Source organism: Crocodylus porosus, unplaced genomic scaffold (assembly GCF_001723895.1).
Source record: "Crocodylus porosus isolate Cpor-Errol unplaced genomic scaffold, CroPor_comp1, whole genome shotgun sequence".
Lineage (NCBI taxonomy): Eukaryota > Metazoa > Chordata > Crocodylia > Crocodylidae > Crocodylus > Crocodylus porosus.
In genome coordinates this window covers 18,087,151-18,093,375 of record NW_017728910.1, presented here as the reverse complement: position 1 = coordinate 18,093,375, position 6,225 = coordinate 18,087,151, and the positions used below count along the sequence as shown (strand labels likewise).

The 6,225-nt window shown below is 45.2% G+C and overlaps 1 protein-coding gene across 2 annotated transcripts in view; it reads left to right on the top strand.

The window, feature by feature from the left end:
* Positions 1-6,225, top strand: part of TBL1XR1 (transducin beta like 1 X-linked receptor 1) — a 176,688-nt gene that overhangs the window by 108,121 nt on the left and 62,342 nt on the right. The gene's annotated exons all lie outside the window — the stretch shown is intronic.

Here is a 6,225-nt window from a genome sequence, read left to right as displayed (position 1 = left end):
ATTTTTTAACCAGGGAAGGGGAAGGTTTTGAGCAAGCCTGGAGACGCCATGCATGCCTTGCAGCTGCCCAGGTGCCGGGCTCCTGTGTTAACCCTCTCACAGCCATAGCTGTTAACTGAGCACTGTGGTTTGTGCCTGAAGCAGCAGGTGAGTTCCTGCTAATGTTTTGAGGAGGCTTCTGAGGTGGAAAGAAACTTTATTTACAGGAACTTGCTGTATTTATTCAAATCCAAGATAACTTTGAATTTAAGATGACCCCCCCTGCCACTCCATTATTGTATTTTCTACATGGAAAAATATAAAATGTTTACACGTTTACCATGTAGAGAATCTAATTATTGGAGAGTCATCTTAAAATTAGTGCTGCCCCTCCCCTCCCCCCTCACACATTGCTTCACCAGGGAAAGCAGTGGCAGGGGGATAGGTGTGGGGGAGCAAGTGGCCTGAGCCCCCTGCCACCTGCCCTCCTTGGCAGGGGGCTCAGGCCCCCTTGCTGTCTGCATCCCCCTTTGGCACTTGCTCCACCCCCTGCTGCCTACCTTGCCCCCCCTCCAGTGCTTGTGCCTATCCCCCCTCCACTGCTGCTTCCCCCTCTATGCTTTTGCTCCCCTCCTCTGCCCCCCCCACAGCCTGCCCTCACCACCACTGCTTATCTTCCACTGGGGGCTCCAGCCCCATAGCTGGCCAGGCTGCAGTGGTTGCAGCAGAGGCAGGGACAGTCCTAGATTGACTTTTACCACCATCAGTGCTGCTGCTGGGGAAGTAGGGACTAGAGCCCCAACTGGGGGTAAGCAGCAATGGCAGCTGTGGGAGGGCAGAGGTGACTAGGGACACATGGCAGTTGTGGCTCTCACCCCAAGGCCAGGTGGGAGCTAGAGCTGGATCTGCGACAGTTACCTGCTTCCCATCGTGTACTCAGATCCTGATCATCCTCAACTGTGAGGGATTGCCAACAATGACCCGGATCTGAGATAAGGAGCCCTTTCCCTACATTGAAGCAGTGGGGGGGGGGGGGACTGAAATAAATATGGTATATAAAGACCAACTTGCAGCAAAGAATGAATAGCCTTGCTCCTACTGCCTTTGCAAAGGTCTGGGGCCTGAACTTGTGTGGTGAAAGAGGAAGTCCCCCGGGAACAAGTGTGTCCATGAAGTTTGGCACCATCTTCACCCTTATTCAAGTATGCGTTTTTGTGTTGTATTATTCAAGTAGCTTGTTGTTCCTAGATTTATTGCTCATTTGCTTTCTTCTCTTAACACTGCCTTGTTCCCTCCCTCTCTTGCACCCTCTTTCCTTCCTTGTCTTTTGTGGTCTGATTTCTCTCTAATCCCTATACTCTGTTTTCTGCTTGACCTTTCACAGCATCTGTTGAAGTGAACTTGGGTTCATGCAAGCTTGTGTTCTCTCTATATCACATTTTGTTAGTGTATAAAGGTGCATATCTACCTTGCCTTGTGCAGGGGCGACAGATAAGTATGCATGTTTACAACTGCATTGGTTTTACCTACTTTTGAAAACATATGAAAATGTACTATAATACAAGTAATTTGGACACCAGAATGAAAAACAACAAAGTGTTTTTTTCTTACAAGGATCGGGTAAATAGACCAAGTTGTTTTCCTGTCCTGAAGATCAGACTTAATATGCAAAGCTCTTCCCCCTTCTTGGAAGGTGGTGACTTTAAAGGAAAAAAAATGCAACAGTTATGTGCATGGCTCTGTATAACATGCCGAAGTAGAGACTGTAGCTGATCAAAGAATTTAACCTCTAGATTATAGAAACAGACAACTGGAACGATGTAGGCATAGCTACTTGAATTCTGTGTTTTAAAACAATAGGTGTACGGATAGGAGACTACCCAACTTGAGGAGGAGACCAGCTGATTTTATGGGGAGATTCTGGACCTGGCTGCCTTTTTGCGGGCTGATTAAAGTGCCCCCCTTACCCCCATACACACCTCTAGCTGAGGGGCCCTGGTGGCCCTGCTCCTCACTGCTGATTGGTTGTGAGGGCTTTCTGTCATGCAGCCCTGTCCCTTACTGCCAATTGGAAGAGAGGGGTGGGGCCACAGGTAGCCCCCTCAGCCAATCAGTGGCGAGGGCCAGGAGTGGCAGCCATCCTGGGCTTCCCCTTGTGTTGGCAGCACCTTTTTCCCCAGGAAATTAAAAATTAATTCCCACCCCCCAGGACAATGCTGGGTTTCATGCTTTGCATAAAATCCACAAAATTGCTATTTTGGTAGGTCACTACTTATGGATCTTATGTACATAAGTCCTAAAGCAGACTACAGTTAGTCATTTTTAACAAGTATTTGAATGGTTGAAAGGACTTAAGAATAGATTCTGATGGGATGCACTGATAAGTTTTTTGGTGTATACCAATGGCTGACTAATAACCAGTCGAATCGGCTGATATCGACACAATTGCCAACATGCAGTCCAGCAGCTTGGAGAGTAGCATCCGGCTGGCAAGGTGGGAGGCTGATTTGAGGCCCCCACAATGAGGGAGGGAGTGGAACTGGGGCGGGGAACAGAGCTGCAGGCAGCTTGTGTGGGGGAGAGGGAGGGAAGGCAGCTCCCTGCTGCTGTGTGCACCCCCAGGGGAGGCATGGGGTGCATGTGCCCCACCTGGATTTGTGCATGGGGTGAGGGTGGGCTGCTTGCTGCAGGCTCAGGGCCAGGGGCTACACTGGCTCCTGTCTGGCTGGGGCTGCACTTGGGGCAGGCGGCAGAGCTGGGTGAGGGGGCTATGGTGAGGTTTTTGGGTGGCTATAGCCCACCCCGTAGCCACTCCTCTTAGCACCATTGCTGCCTGCCCCATTCCAAGTGCATCCCTGGTCTAGCCCCTCCTCCAGGAAGAGGCTGGCACAGCCCCTGGCCCTGAGCCTGCAGCAGGCAGCCTGCCCACAAATCTGGAGGCACATGCCCCTCATGCCTGCCCCGGCTGTGCGTGCAGTGGTGGGGAAGCATCCTCCTTCCCCATCTCTGGCGCCTCTGGATGAGCTGCCTGCAGCTCCAGCCCACTGCACCTTGGCTCTACAGCACTTGCCCCAGTCCCACTCCCTCCCTCCCTCACCGTGGGGGCCTTGATTTGCCCCCCTTCCCTCCCCGTGCCCCTTTCTCCCCATAGACTTAGTGGCTGGATGCTGCTCTTCAAGCTGCCGGGCTGCACTCCTGGCTGTGTACATTCTGCGGCTGCATGCAGCATTTATCAGTGACGTTATCGGCTACACCAGCCAAAAAAAGCCAATTGCCGATAATGTCAATTTGCTTTTTATCGGTGCTGATCTGGTATGGACCAATATATCAGTGCACCTCTAGATTCTGATTTAATTACACAAATGTAAATTAGGAGTAACACTTAGCCTTTAAGATGTGAATATTAAATGACAGAAGGACATGGCCAGTCGCATGCACCTACCTAGAAGGTAACTTTGTTCTTCCACTATTCTTTACAAACGTGTTGAATTGGAGTATCTTTCACTTGGTCTTTGTTATGTGGTGGCAAATCAGGAAATCCGTTTATATTTAACTAGTGTTGTACTGAGAGAAGCTAATTGAATGATGAGTTTCCACTGTTCTGCATATACTGTGTTTTATGTATGCTCTATGGGGAATCGGAGAGAAAAGGAATTCCTTTCAAACTGGCTTCTGTTCAGGATGTGTTGGTGCACTGCTTTGCTTTCAGGCCTCCCTGTTTTCGCCCATCTTGGCATCATCAGAGTGAACAATGTGCTAGTCATTTGAAACATAGTTTTATTATGAATGTAAAATACTCCCAGGTTTGGGAAAAATTTTGGAAGTGAGCGTAGCTTGTGTAAACATTGCAGCCTGTTTTCTTTTCTTTGTGTAGCTAGCAGGCGCATCACCTGCCCTGTTGGTAACCTTTCTGTGCTGGGCTTTGCCCCGTAGTTAAAATTTATAGCTTGGATTTAATGAGTTTATAATGTTAATTATCTTCACATTCAGCTGGCGCAGCTAAGCACTGATACTGTACAGTTCATATATGCAGAATGGTACATAGGAAGCCATAAAGCAATATAAATGATGACATCTAGCAGAAAATGAGGATCACCTTGGCTTGGGGTTCGGATTGTTTAAATTCAATCATGAGCTACTGAGCACTGTTTCAGAGAAGAACTGGTGACATTTTGAGAAGTCCGGTGTCTCTTAAAACTAATCATGAATACGTGTTACGTCATTAGAACATTGGAAATGTAGGCATACCAGTGATGTTTAGCACACTTACATTTTTGGATTTTAAAAGAGCAAGTGGTCTCTCTGAACTTAAAACCATGCCATTGTGTTTTCGGCTATACTTTTTCTTGCTCTTCAGTTCCATTGCCTCCGAGTCCTTGAGGTTTATACGTAAAGGCCCAACCCTGCATTTGGAGAGGCCTAGTTGCAAGATCAGGGACAAAGTGCTTATCTCTGAAAATTCAGTGCTTGGCTTTCAAGATGTGTAAGGCATTCATTTCCAACCCCAGTGGTTCATGTAATATTAGCTACTGAGATCATGTCTGCATTGAAGTGAATTGTGTGAATTACATTACTTATCTATTTAAATATGATATATAAATTGCAGACATCTTCACACTCTGAGAGCAAGAACAATTCCGTTTGCAAAAACAAGTAATGTAAAAATACGTATAAATAAATTTGGGGCTTTTAGTGCTGTTGCAGTGGAATGCATATCTTTTTCCTTAGTTTCCTTCCACAGATTAAAAGATGCAATCAATATAATTGCAGCTTTAACCAGGAGGAATTCCACAAAAGGGGAGTGATCGCCACTCGCTTTTTATAGCTCCCATTAGGAGGTTTAGGAATGAGTTAAATAGGACAAATAGGACAAACCTGTTACCTGTTCCTTGGATTACAGTCCTTGGGTCTCTTGGAGAATCTAACCTGGGATATTGGTCACGGACCGTTAGTATAAATATGGTATATTTTGTCACTCGAGATTAAAAGCAATATGTTAAATTCTCATTCAGATACTTGTATCGGACCAGGTGTGTTATAAACAGGATTTGTAGGGGTCAGTGTGTTTGTTTTTAGAAAAGGGAAATTTGGGATTATTGAATGTCCACTTATTTACATATGCTTTTCTAGGTTTGAGTCCTTCTTACAGAGAGGCAGAGAAAACACCAGTGTTATCTATAACCTTTCTCTGTTGGGTTTCTTTTTTTTTTTTTTTTAATTGCATGGGTATGGAGTTTAGTGTGTAGAAAATAATTAGTTTACATCCTCTTTAGCCACTCATTTCTTGGTTGTACCTATCTAACTCCCTTGGACGTTGACCAGAAGAATCATAAAAAATCAAAGCTGTCACGCAGATTCTGTTTATCTTGCAGGTTTGGGGGGGTTTCTGCTTTTCTTTTTTACAATTTTGTTCCACTTCTTTCTGATCTTTTGGCTACTCTGCCCTCAAGCACAAGCCTGCTCCTCCATTTTTCTTCAGCTGTTGTCCCATCCTTCCATTCAAATCTATATTAATCCACTCTCTGATGAGTTTGTTTGTGGCAGGGACCCATATACAATGTGCAGACATACCCAGTAAGCCTTCTGTTACACACATACACATGATTTGGATCATTGCATTTGTTTCTAATGAAATTATGGAGGCTTTGTGGAGTTTTGAAGTCCCATGGAGGACTCTTATGAAGTCTTTTATACAATTGCATGCGTGGTTGAAGGACTTCCAGGAATACATAGGTTGTGTACATCAGATGAATTTAAGAAATCTTTGTCTGGTAGAATCTTTTGGATAGACTAGAGAAATTAGCCATACACAATGAAGTCCATCTAGCCTAGGCAAGATAAAACATCCTGGTTTGCAAACACAAAGCTAAACAAAATCTTGCTTGGTGGGGAGCCAGCTTTTAACCTTGAAAGCTTTTTATAGGGGGGAGAAGAATCCTATGGAAACTCCTGGATAAAAAATGTTGTTAAATTGGAAAGGAAGAGAAGTGAAGACAGAATCAGAAACATACACAGAAATAAAACCTTTAAAAGAATACCTGGCTTAGCATAGTATTTGGTCAGGTTGAATTCATTGCGTTAGTAGTACTGTAAAATTGTTGTATCAGTTGTTAATCATGTGTAATCATTCATATTATCCTGAAATTCTGTCTGTTCACCCTGAATAGCAAGCCACGCGTGGCAAAAAAACCTTCCATTCATGCTAGAAGTCCATCTTGAACTTGGTGCCAGTACCTCCATCCCCCT